General features: G+C 36.1%; 1 non-coding gene across 1 annotated transcript; it reads left to right on the top strand.

The window, feature by feature from the left end:
• Positions 1–13,538: 13,538 nt before the first annotated feature.
• LOC139903759 (small nucleolar RNA R71) lies at positions 13,539–13,645 on the top strand. Its single transcript, XR_011778553.1, has one exon. It is a non-coding gene; the product is annotated as a small nucleolar RNA R71 (small nucleolar RNA).
• The last annotated feature ends 904 nt before the right edge of the window (positions 13,646–14,549 follow it).

The raw sequence follows: 14,549 nt of genomic DNA, 5'->3' as shown, positions 1-14,549 counted from the left end.
ATGAGAGAGTTCTTGCAAGTGTGTGTGAAAATTGTAAGTAAAATTTGGAAAATGAAAGTGTAAAAATGAGTTAGAAATGGTGCTTATTTATAGGCTCATAAATTTGGTTTTTAGTGAAAAATATCTAAGATAAGTTAAAAACCATTAGGTCATGCATGACATAATACATCAATAATTGTAGATTACTATTCGTATATACCAATAGTAAATACTTCTAGAAGCTGCATATAATACGCGTATAAATACCGTATAAATATGTAATTGTAGATTTCTATTGGTATATACCAATAGTAAATACTTCTAGAAGCTGCGTATAATACGCATATAAATACCGTATAAATAATGTATAAATACCGTATAAATACCTTATAAATACTGTATAAATACGAGTAGAATTCTTAAGAAAAATGAACAGAAATATGAATATAGCTATCCCTTATCTGTATTTGTATATTATTAAGTGTATTCAGTACTTTTAAAGATGTATTTATACTCATAATATATTGTATGTAAATACATTTTAACATAAGTTAATTACGTCGTTTAAAAAGTAACATATATATTGTCCGAAAACTCTTTAAATTAATAGTATGAAAATGTATATATAATACCTTGTTAATATACTTAATGAGATATTTAATTATCATATTTTCAAGTTATATATATATATATATATATATATATATATATATATATATATATATATATATATATATATATATATATATAATACAAGTTATAACGTTTGTGAATCGTAGGAATAAAAGGATGACCAAAAGCTTGTGTAAAACTCTTTCCGGAGGTTCAAGACTTATTAAAATTCATTGCTTATCAAGTTAGAATTATTAAATCATGTAGATAGTATAATCAAGTAGTCGGAAAAATTCGGGTCGTCACAGTACCTACCCGTTAAAGAAATTTCATCCCGAAATTTGGGTAAGGAAAGTTTGATAATGAAAACAAGAATATTCTTGTATCAAGAAATATGATGTAACTTGAATTCATATCATGAATTCGATTTGTTCATATAATAATTATCAAGGAAATAGATTAATGGAGTATTTTGAATACCTTGAATGAGTCGAGTTCCGTTTTTTGATAAGCATGAGTTCAATAATTATAGAGCTTCTCACCATTGAGAAATATGGATAGATCAATTCGATTACGTGAAGAGTATGAGTGAAGCTTTCATAAAAGATTGAATTTAGGAAAATAAAGATTAGTCTGCAAACCATGGAATTTCACTATAATCGATTTTCAAAAGGTATTCATCAGGAAAGTTATCTTGTATGGCTGATTCATTTAGAACTTCTAATTCAGGATTTTCAAGACAAGAAAGATGATCAGCGGCGAGATTTTTTGCTCCCTTTTTATTTCGGATTTCAATATCGAATTCTTGTTAAAGTAAGATCCAACAGATTAATCGTGGTTTGGCATCTTGTTTTGAAAACAAATATTTAAGGGCAGAATGATCAGTATAGACCACCGTTTTAGCTAGAACGAGATATGAACGAAATTTGTCAAAAGCAAAGACAATAGCAAGGGTTCTTTTTCAGTAGTTGTATAATTCTTCTATGCTCCTTGTAACGTCTTACTAGCATAATATATAAATTTGAATCGTTTATCAATTCTTTGACCTAAAACGGATCCCATTACAAAATTACTTGCATCGCACATAAGTTCGAATGGTAGCTTCCAATTTGAAGTTATCATGATCGGCACATTAGTGAGTTATTCTTTAAGAATATTAAAAGATTTTATGCATTCATCTGAAAAGATGAATGGAGCATCTTTTTCAAGGAGTTTGTTCATTGGAGTGGCAATTTTAGAAAAATCTTTTATGAAACGTCGGTAAAAACCGGCATGTCCTAGAAAACTTCTAACTCCTCTAACATTGGTGGGATGTGAAAGTTTAGCAATTACATCTACTTTAGCTTTATCCACTTCAATTCCTTCACTTGAAATTTTATGACCAAAAACGATGCCTTCTTTAACCATGAAATGGCATTTCTCCCAATTAAGTACTTGATTTGATTTCTCGCATCTAATAAGCATTCATTCAAGATTAACTAGACATGTTTCAAAAGTTTCACCGAAGACTGAAAAGTCATCCATGAAAATTTCCATGCATTCTTCTATCATGTCGTGAAAAATCGCCATCATACACCTTTGAAAGGTTGCATGGGCGTTGCAAAGTCCAAATGACATGCGTTTATAAGCAAAAGTACCATAAGGGCACGTGAAGGTGGTTTTCTCTTGGTCCTCGGGTGCGATTGGAATTTCAAAGTATCCGGAGAAACCGTCAAGAAAACAATAGTAACTGTTTCCAGCTAACTTTTCTAACATTTGATCAATGAAAGGTAATGGAAATTGATCTTTTCGTGTGACGTCATTTAATTTTCTATAATCAATACAAACATGCCATCCTATTACAGTCCTAGTAGGAATAAGCTCATCATCATCATTTATGATGACAGTGATGCCACCCTTCTTACATACGCATTGAACTGGGCTTACCCATGGACTATCAGAGATTGGATAAATTAAACCTGCATCGAGCAGTTTAATAATTTCTTTCTTAATAACATCTTGCATATTTGGATTTAATCTTCGTTGGCGTTGCACATATGTTTTATGATTTTCTTCCATAAGGATTTTATGTGTGCAATACGAAGGACTTATACCTTTAATGTCATGAATCTTCCATGCAATAGCTTATTTATGAGCTTTTAGCACAGAAATGAGTTGAGATTTTTCATTTTTCGTAAGAGAAGACGAGATTATTACAGGTAATTCAGACTTACCATGTAAATAAGCGTATTCCAAATGGGTTGGAAGTGGCTTTAACTCTAATATTTGTAACATCCCGCAATTTTCCGTTAAATTATTTTAACGTCCGTCTTTTTTTTATTTTAAATAATATCCTTCGTAACTAGATTCGTATCTTCCGTTAGCTAACATTCTTAAAAATTTCGTTATTGGATTATAACTTCTCCCGTACTCTCGTGTAATTCAAAATAATTCGTTCGGTTAATTCCCGCACCCGACTACAAACTTGAGGGACCGAAGTTGCCAAGTGGGCAAACTAGTTGACTAGGTCAACTAGTCAACCCACCACCACCACACTCATTCATTTCCCTCATCTCTTCTCACCATTCTCTCTTCCATTTTTGAACTCAAACACCCATTCCACTAAATCATCATCCAAATTCGATCTAGGAGGCTTACAACAAAACAAATTACATATTCTTGATCCTCTCTTCATCCTCTACATTTTGGTACCAATTTCATCTCGTTTGGGTAACATTTCTAAAACTCTAGATTTCTCTATATTTGTGTTCTTGACTTAAAAGTGTGTTAATTAGTGTCTATGGCTCATTGTGATGTCGTATATCTAATTTGTATGCTCGATCTTGTGATTTGACATAACTAGCATGAACTTGAAAAAGTGTTCGTTAAATCTTTGATTTTGGATGATGAAATGTGTTTAGATGTTAATGATTGTGTGTTCAAAGTGTTAGTTACTTCATTAGCTTCTTTTTGGTGTGTCGATTGACATGAAAACCTTACATTAACATGATTAGTGATTTTGTGATTTTGCTTAGGGTTTGATAGACTTAAATATGAACTTTTGATTCATTGAATGTTATAAATTATTGTTAGTAAGTGTTTAGTTGTATTGTATGCGTAATTACCTACGAAACGGCGTATTATATGTAGGTAGTAAGTTCCCGAATCATCCTATGAAATTTGTGAACATGAAACTTGGAAAATGAGCTTTTGATGATCACTTGACGGGATTTTGATTATTATAAATGATGTTATTGTTTGATGAAATGTGTTTAGTTGCGTTCCTTGTCAAAATACCTTCCCGATGATATAAGATACATGATTTGATTGTTTGCGGGTCATAAATTGAGATTGTTTGAGTTTTGGTTCGTGCATTTCCTTGTTGCAGCAAAACAGGGTCTGGATACAGATCTGGACGCCGTCCAGATTATTGGACATCATCCAGTCCTTTAATGCTGGACGTCGTCCAGCAAATCTGGACGCCGTCCAGTTGCACTACCAGATTCTGTTTTGATTTGCCATTTTACGAAAAATGTTTGCTATGCTACGCACCTCCGATTCACATGTAACTTGTTCTAACATGCTCATATATGATTAAAAACCTCAGAAAAATAGTTCGAGACCCGACCCGAATGTGTTGACTTTTTTGTTGACTTTGACCCGACCAAGTTTGACTTTTAGCCAAACTTAACCGAATACTTATGCAATCTTTCTAACTCGCTTCTATACTTGTATCTTGCATGAAACTTGACAATTTGATTCACATGCTACTTAATCGAGTCGTAACGAGCCATAGGACTAATTGAACATCCTTGACCAATCGCGTTTACCATTATTGATACAACTTAATTGTTTAGGTCAAGACTAGCATTGTCCTTTGCACAATTTCTTGTCGAAGTATCTTTTTACTCTTGCACTCAAGGTGAGATCATAGTCCCACTTTTACTCTTTTGAACTTACATTTGGGATGAGAAAACATAAATGTTTCTTTTTACTAAGTGAACACAAGTACAGGAAAACAAACATTCTACATACGAGTTTAGAATAAAATCCTCAATTCGATTATCATTAGTTAAACTTGCCGAGTGTAAGCGAGAACTTTTGTTATATGGCCATATGGGTTTGACAAACCCTCATTCGAACGGTTCGCTACCGTTACATCAGATGAAGTGTATTTTCAAGAAACAGTGTATATTATAACACTATTGTGATGGGGTTCTATGGAAGGAAAGTTAAGCCTTGATAATTAGGTGCTCGTGATAACAATTTTTGGAATGGTTAACTATTATTGAAATGTTATAAATCTTGTGGTTCATTTGCATTTACTCTTTTACTTACTTAAACCTATGATTTCACCAACGTTTTCGTTGATAGATTTCTATGTTTTTCTCAGGTCTTTGAACGATATGTGAAACAAGCTTTCGCTCATTATTTTGATACTTGCATTGGATGTCGAGTATATGTGCATACATGGAGCGTCTTTTAACTTTATTTAAAACTGTGTCGCATAGGTTTCATTTGTACTTATAACTTTGTAACGTAACTTTTGGTTGAACAATTCTTGTAAACATGGAAACAATCTTTACTTTTGCAATGAATGCGACATATTTTGATCAAACGTTATTTTAAAGATTTATGACCACGTAACGTGACCTAAGTAGTCGGCGCCGTCAATGACGATTTTGTCGGGTCGCTACAGATAGTATCAGAGCTTTGGTTGTAGGGATTTAGAGTTCATTGGTGTCAACCCCGAGTCATAGGGTACATTAGTGAGTCTAGACTACAACCGGCATATAGACCTGAAGTAGGAATTACTTGACTACTTGTGCATTTATACTCGAACTCTTTTATTCATACCTAACTCTTATTCTATCTTAATCTCACGTTATTTAATTTGATTGACACGTCACCTCGACTTTGTGAAATAATGTCGAATGCACATATGAATTAGGGTAATATAATTGCAGGGATTATATTACGGTGACTCATATGGACGTTCCGACATTATGACATAAAGAATTTAAGACGGGTCAAGGAAAATTTTCGCTTCATCATTATTTCATATCACGATTAGTATTATTGAGAATACTAATCAACGATATTCTTGTGTCATGAAGGAACAATGGCTCACCAAGGTCAACACAACACTCCTCCCGAAACTCTCGAACAAGCTCTTCAACGAATGATAGCCACCGCCATGGATGCGGCCATGGCCGGTCACTCCTCTAACAACAACAACAATCTTGGAGCCGGTAATTCAAACGAGGGGTGCTCCTACAAAAACTTCATGAAGTACAACCCTCCCACTTTCGATGGAACCAGGGGACCGGTTGCTCTCACCCGATGGTTTGAACAAACGGAAGCCGTTTTTAGCATAAGCGGTTGTCGGGACCAAGATAAGGTCAAGTTTTCCACCCTCACCTTCGCCGGTATTGCTCTCTCATGGTGGAACACGTATGTACAATCGGTGGGTATCGATGAAGCCCACGCACTCTCTTGGACCGAATTAAGAGAAAGAATGATCACCGAATACTTTTCGCGCGACGAGACTCGAAGGCTCTAACAGGGGCTAAGAAATTTACAAACGGTCTGGAATAACCTCGAAGCTTATAATCAACGGTTTGCTGAACTAGTCTTAATTTGTCCAAACCTCATGACTCTCGAGTCCCTAAGAGTCGAACTTTACATGGATGGCCTTCCGAAGAGCATTCAACACGGGATAATGTCATCCAAACCCGCCAACCTACAAGATGTTGTGATGATAGCCCGCCGATTTATGAAAACGGTGGATGAAATTGAAGCTCCGGCACCAACGGTCGAGAAACAATCGGGCGGCAACAAAAGAAAATGGGAAGCCTCTCAATCCAGCAACTACAACAACAACAACTTTGCCAAGAAACCTTTCACCCCCGACGGCAAGAAAGGGTATGCCGAAAACCTACCTTATTGTAACAAATGTCACAAACATCATTTGGGTGAATGTGGCAAGCCATTTTACATCAAGTGTCAAGGAAGTGGCCATGTGGCCCATGTTTGTAAGGGTACCGTTACCGTTGCTCAAAAGACGCCCAATGCGCCAAAAGCGGTTGTTTGTTTCGAATGTGGCCAACCGGGTCATTTTAGGAATGCGTGTTCAACAAAGAAAGCCAACCCCAATGCACGCAGCCGAACTTCCAACATTAACACCGAGAATGCCCGAGACGACATGAACTAGTCACGGGTACATTTCTTCTTAACAACTCCTATGCTTCATGTTTATTCGATTCAGATGTCGATAAATGTTTTGTATCCAAGACTTTGGAGCCTACTATTTGCACTCCACCACTCCCATTAGATATTACTTAGGCCATTCAAGTGACCAACGGAAAACTATTGATTGCCGACAAATTTTATATGAGGGTGTACGTCAAACTTATTGGGTAGGTAAATTTGAATTTTGATTTGACACCTATAGAACTAGGGAGCCCAAAACCTATTCATTAGGAAGGAAATGTTTCCCCACATATGTATTGATTATAGTGAACTAAATAATTTCCGTTTAAGAACCGATATCCTCTTCCCCGTATCAACAACCTCTTGAACTGTTACAAGGATCTCGCGTATATTCCAAAATCGACCTTCATTCTGGTTATCATCAATTGAGGGTTAAGGGAGACGATGTATCCTAAACCTCTTTCCGAACTAGCTACAATAGTTATAAATTTCTTTTAGTACCGTTCAGTTTATCTAAGGCTCCGTCCGAATTCATAGACCTCTGGAACCGCGTATGCAAACTTATCTAGAAAAATCCATTACCGTACTTATAATTGATGTTTTAAGCTATTCAAATGGAAAGGAAAACGAACAACATCTCCGTCTTGGGCTCAAACTCTTGAGAAAAGAACAGCTCTATGCCGAATTCTCCAAGTGAGAATTTTGGTCAAACGAAGTCCAATTTCTAAACCATGTTGTTAGTGGTCAAGGTATTACCCTCACGACTCTGACTTATATTCGTAAAATCTTAGAACTCGCCAGTCATTACCACAGATTCATTTCCGACTTTTTCTCATGTTGCTCGTCCTTTAACCTTGTTAGCTCAATAAGGGAAGAATTAAACCTCTCCGTGTCCGAACTTTGAACGTGATTTTTCACATCAACCTTGCTAGCTAAATTCGTGTAGCACCGAATGGAACTCAAATATGAAAATATTCTAAGTGAACGCCTGAAAGGCATACTCTCTTGACTCGAAATCAAGGAAACTGAAATTCGTTATTTTGCACGAATAATTTGAATACTTAATTATGAATCCGATCAATCTTCTCATCACCATGTACCACATTACATAACTTTGTTATTTCACTATGACCGTCTGATATTACTGGAACCCAAGATAACACATAATCCAAGGATACCTCTTTCTTCTTTCACTTATCGTCCTTATGCTCCTGATATGGCCAACTACTACTCAACTCAGAACTATACAACTACGTGTACTATCTCGTTTCCCACCAAGTCTCAACATTTGACCACTTGATGCACGATATGGCTACCTCAAGATGTAAACTCATCCTATTATAAGTTCTCATTTTACTCCTATCTTTTTCGCTCGTACTTCCATATAAGGAAACCTTTTATCTAAATTCTCAATGGAGAGAGAGACTCTTCACGTATTAATAATATTCGCCACGAGGGTGAATAGCCCTGACGAACGTTTTTCAGTAGCCGATAAGAAACTTGTTCCAACAAACGTTTTCGAACCCTAACAAACTTGTTCAAACATATCTTAAAGAAACCCTTCTCCAATCCGGTGTACCATTGTCAATTATCTCGGATCGAAATACTCGTTTCACTTCTGGTTTTACAAGAAGCTTTAGGAACACGTTTAAACATGAGTACCGCGTATCTTCCACAAACAGACGACCGCGTATCTTCCACAAACAGACGAGCCAAGCAAATGAACGATTTACATCTTGGAAAGACATGTTACAAACTTGTATTGTCGCCTTTAGTTGTCTCCTCTTACAACAGTAGTTACCACTCGCGTGTTAACGCGCACTTTTTCGAAACTTTATATAACCACAAATGTTGTTCTCCTATTCGTTGGACCGAAGTAGGTGACAAGCAAATCATCAGATTCGAAACCATTCAAGAAATAAACGTTGTGATAGTTCAAGTCCGAGAAGGGCTCAAGACGGCCCGTGGTTGCCAAAGGAGTTATACCAAGGTTAGATGAAAATCTCTCAAATTCAAAGTCAGTAATCGTGTAATATTGAAAACCACACCTTGGAAAGGTGTAATCCGTTTCGGGAAATCGAGGAAAGTTATATCCGCAATATTGATCCTTTTGAAATCTTGGGGCGTATTGGAACCGTTTCCTACTGTTTAGGTCTCCTGACTCAATTAAGTTTCCGTATACCTTACGTTCCATGTAACGAACTTAGAGACGTGTCCTGCGGAACAGGAACGTGCTATTCTTCTAGATAAACTTACAATTGATGACAAACTCATCTTCATGGGAAAACCGGTTGAAATTGTGGATCGTAAAACCAAGCCTTAATACAACGTAAAACCCCGACTATCCAGATTCGTGGAAATGACCAAGGACGTATCTCCACTTATTCGTAGCTTGGACAACACAAGGTCTCGAGTAAGAGACATCGACTATTGCTTCCAACTAAATTTCGGGAAATTTCTTTTAAGGTGTGGGTAATGTAACATCCCGCATTTTTCCGTTAAATTATTTTAACGTCCGTCTTTTTTTTTATTTTAAATAATATCCTTCGTAACTAGATTCGTATCCTCCGTTAGCTAACATTCTTAATAATTTCATTATTGGATTATAACGTCTCCCGTACTCTAGTGTAATTCAAAATAATTCGTTCGGTTAATTCCCGCACCCGACTACAAACTTGAGGGACCGAAGTTGCCAAGTGGGCAAACCAGTTGACTAGGTCAACTAGTCAACCCACCACCACTACACTCATTCATTTCCCTCATCTCTTCTCTCCATTCTCTCTTCCATTTTTGAACTCAAACACCCATTCCACTAAATCATCATCCAAATTCGATCTAGGAGGCTTACAACAAAACAAATTACATATTCGTGATCCTCTCTTCATCCTCTACATTTTGGTACCAATTTCATCTCATTTGGGTAACATTTCTAAAACTCTAGATTTCTCTAAATTTGTGTTCTTGACTTAAAAGTGTGTTAATTAGTGTCTATGGCTCATTGTGATATCGTATATGTAATTTGTATGAAGGATCTTGTGATTTGACATAACTAGCATGAACTTGAAAAAGTGTTTGTTAAATCTTTGATTTTAGATGATGAAATGTGTTTAGATGTTAATGATTGTGTGTTCAAAGTGTTAGTTACTTCATTAGCTTCATTTTGGTGTGTCGATTGACATGAAAACCTTACATTAACATGATTAGTGATTTTGTGATTTTGCTTAGGGTTTGATAGACTTAAATATGAACTTTTGATTCATTGGATGTTATAAATTGTTGTTAGTAAGTGTTTAGTTGTATTGTATGCGTAATTACCTACGAAATGGCGTATTATATGTAGGTAGTAAGTTCCCGAATCATCCTATGAAATTTGTGAACTTGAAACTTGGAAAATGAGCTTTTGATGATCACTTGACGGGATTTTGATTATTGTAAATGATGTTATTGTTTGATAAAATGTGTTTAGTTGCTTTTCTTGTCAAAATACCTTCCCGATGAACAAAGATACATGATTTGATTGTTTGCGGGTCATAAATTGAGATTGTTTGAGTTTTGGTTCGTGCATTTCCTTGTTGCAGCAAAACAGGGTCTGGATACAGATTTGGACGCAGTCCAGATTATTGGATGCCATCCAGTCCTTCAATGCTGGACGCCGTCCAGCAAATCTGGACGCCGTCCAGTTGCACTACCAGATTCTGTTTTGATTTGCCATTTTACGAAAAATGTTTGCTATGCTACGCACCTCCGATCCACATGTAACTTATTCTAACATGCTCATATATGATTAAAAACCTCAGAAAAATAGTTCGAGACCCGACCCGAACGTGTTGACTTTTTCGTTGACTTTGACCCGACCAAGTTTGACTTTTAGCCAAACTTAACTGAATATTTATGCAATCTTTCTAACTCGCTTCTATACTTGTATCTTGCATGAAAATTGACAATTTGATTCACATGCTACTTAATCGAGTCGTAACGAGCCATAGGACTAATTGAACATCCTTGACCAATCGCGTTTACCATTATTGATACAACTTACTAGTTTAGGTCAAGACTAGCATTGTCCTTTGTACAATTTCTTGTCGAAGTATCTTTTTACTCTTGCACTCAAGGTGAGATCACAGTCCCACTTTTACTCTTTTGAACTTACATTTGGGATGAGAAAACATAAACGTTTCTTTTTACTAAGTGAATACAAGTACAGGAAAACAAACATTCTACATACGAGTTTAGAACAAAATCCTCAATTTGATTATCATTAGTTACACTTACCGGGTGTAAGTGAGAACTTATGTTATATGGTCATATGGGTTTGACAAACCCTCATTCGAACGGTTCGCTACCGTTACATTGGATGAAATGTATTTTCGAGAAACAGTGTATGTTCTAACACTATTGTGATGGGGTTCTATGGAAGGAAAGTTAAGCCTTGATAATTGGGTGCTCGTGATAACAATTTTTGGAATGGTTAACTATTATTGAAATGTTATAAATCTTGTGGTTCATTTGCATTTACTCTTTTACTTACTTAAACCTATGATTTCACCAACGTTTTCGTTGACAGATTTCTATGTTTTTCTCAGGTCTTTGAACAATATGTGAAACAAGCTTCCGCTCATTATTTTGATACTTGCATTGGATGTCGAGTATATGTGCATACATGGAGCGTCTTTTGACTTTATTTAAAACTGTGTTGCATAGGTTTCATTTGTACTTATAACTTTGTAACGTAACTTTTGGTTGAACAATTCTTGTAAACTTGGAAACAATCTTTACTTTTGCAATGAATGCGACATATTTTGGTCAAACGTTATTTTAAAGACTTATGACCACGTAACGGGACCTAAGTAGTCGGCGCCGTCAATGACGATTTTGTCGGGTCGCTACAATATTGGTGGTTCTTCTATCGATGATTTGTATCGATATCTGTCTTCCTCATTTAGTACTTGAAGTTCTTCTGTTGTTGGTTCGTATTCATTAGCCATCAGTGTAGCTAACATTTCAGCTTCATCAATTGGTTCATCTCCTTCTCCTAAAGAACATTCTTCTATTCCTTGTAATTCAGGAAATTCTTGTAACAATTTTGCATGTGAATCTATAGTTTGAACATAATAACACGTATCATCTGCAGATTGTGGTTGTTGCATTGCTTTATCAACAGAAAAGGTAACACTCTCGTCCTCTATACTTAGGGTCAGTTTCTTACCAAACACGTCTATTATTGCTTTAGCCATGTTTAAGAATGGTCTTCCTAATATAAGAGGAACTCGAGAATCTTCTTCCATGTCCAGAATAACAAAACCTACTGAGAATACTAAAGTACCAACTTTAGCTAGCATGTTCTCCATTATCCCTCTAGGATATTTTATTAATCGATCTGCTAGTTGTATGCTTATTCGTGTTGGTTTTAAATCTCCAAGGTCTAGTTTAGCATATAATGAATACGATATTAAATTTATACTAGCACCTAAATCTGCCAATGCTTCTATTGAACTAAGACTACCCAGAAAACATGGAATTGTAAAACTTCCTGGATCTGATAATTTTTCTGGTATCTTATTCAACAATACTGCAGAACAATTAGCATTCATTGTGATAGCTGAGAGTTCTTCCATTTTCCTACTATTTGTGATTAGATCTTTCAGAAATTTAGCATATCTTGGCATTCCTGAAATTACATCAATGAAAGGAAGATTGACATTTATTTGTTTAAACATATCCAAGAATTTGGATTGCTCGGCTTCAAGTCTCTCTTTTCTCATTTTACTCGGGTATGGAAGTGGTGGTTGGTATGGTTTAACATAAGGCCTTAACTGTGTTATCTTCATTAACCTTTTCAACTACTGGTTCTGATTCCTTCTCTTGCTTAGGCTGTGGTGTTTGTGAAGTAGGAATAGAGTAATCGGAAATTACAGGTATTTCAGGTGGTTTAAGTGTCATAACACTTCTTGTGGTAATAGATTTAGCTGTTTCATTTCGGGGGTTAGCATTTGTATCACTAGGTAGACTCCCTGGTTTTCTTTCACCAATTAACCTTGCTAGGTTACTCACTTCTTGTTCCAGATTTTGGATTGAAGCTTGTTGATTTCTAAATGCTTGAGCATTTTGTTCATTAGTTTGTTTCTGAGATGTAACAAACTGCGTTTGAGATTCAACTAGCTTTAAAACCATGTCTTCTAAATTTGTCTTTTTATCATCGGTTTGTGGTGGTTTATTAATGTAACCAGGTCTTTGCTGATTGTAAGTATTATTGGATACTTGTTGATTGCTAGGACCTTGTTGGTTGTTGTGTTGGGCATTTTGGTTGTAAGGAACGTTTCGATTGTAGTTTGGCCTTGGCGGTTGAAAATTATTTTGATAATTATTTCCCGGCCTTTGGTTTATGTATGAAACATTCTCTCTTTGTTCCATTGTTTGTTCAACACCGAGACAATCTTTTGTTAAATGTGGTCCTCCACACTGCTCACAACTAATTCGTATTGCGTGAATATCTTTAGTCATCTTTTCCATTCGTCTCTCGAAAGAATATAGCTTTGCGGAAATGGAAACAAAGTCATGGCTAGAATCGGCTCTAGCCGCTTTAGATGAATGAAGAATATCTTTTTCCTGGTGCCACTCATGTGAGTGGGAGGCTGTATTATCAATAATCTTGTGAGCTTCAGTAGCGGTTTTCTTCATAATGGAACCACCAGTGGCTGTGTCGATGTCTTTTCTTGTAGCGACGTCGACTCCTTTGTAATATTTGAAAAGTGTCTAAACCATGTTGAGGACATCCTCTCAACATATTTCCGAATCTTGTCCATGCCTCAAATAACATTTCATTTGGCTTTTGTGAGAATGTGGCAATTTCTCCTTGAAGTCTCACGGCTTTAGATGCCGGAAAAAATCTTTGAAGAAATTTCTCAACTAAAACATCCCATGTATCAATCGCTCCTTCGGGTAATGATTCTAACCAATCTTTGGCTTCCCCCTTTAAAGTCCAGGGGAACAACATAAGGTAGATCGTTTCATCCTCAATTTCTCGGATTTTAAATAGAGTTCAAATCCTATTAAAAGTTCAAAGATGTTCGTTTGGATCTTCTTTTGCCGTACCACTAAATTGGCACTGATTTGTGACCATGTGTAGGATTTGTCCTTTGATTTCAAAATCTGGCGGTCTAACTTCTAGTTGATTAATGGCATGACCTTGGCCCGTACGTGTGGCTCTCATTCGGTCTTCTATACTTTGAGGTTCTGGATCTGCCATATCTTAAATAGTTGAATCTGAATCACTAGAAGATTCTGATTTAACGGTTTCTTCCTCGATAACCTCTGTTTGAATAATTTGTGGTTCAGGAGGAATGATTAATGGATCAGGATCTCTGAATTGTCCTTGAATATCCTCCGGGTCCTCAATTGTGAACTCGGGTTCAAAAAATGGATTATCGGAAATTTGAATTGGAGTACTTATATGACTAGAGGATGATTCTAAAGAAAAATCCACGGCGACAATATTGGCTAGATGTCTTGATCGAGTTACAGGTGGTGAACGTATGAAAGGTGGTGAACGTTTCGCTTGGTGTATTCACTGAATATCCTGTTAGTTATAAAAATAAAAATTATATAAGCTATCAAATTAATAGACTTTTCTGATTTTGCCCACGTTTCGAATAGCCAAAAGATGCAGCAGGTAGCCAGGACCCTTTAAATCGAAAATCCACAACTCGCCACTAACAAATCCAACTATTACTACGAACCAGAAAATTGGGGTCTATTGATGTAATTGC

This window comes from Rutidosis leptorrhynchoides, chromosome 3, assembly GCF_046630445.1.
Source record: "Rutidosis leptorrhynchoides isolate AG116_Rl617_1_P2 chromosome 3, CSIRO_AGI_Rlap_v1, whole genome shotgun sequence".
Taxonomy (NCBI): domain Eukaryota; kingdom Viridiplantae; phylum Streptophyta; class Magnoliopsida; order Asterales; family Asteraceae; genus Rutidosis; species Rutidosis leptorrhynchoides.
The sequence above is the reverse complement of the archived record's forward strand: the minus strand, read 5'-3'. Positions and strand labels throughout refer to the sequence as shown.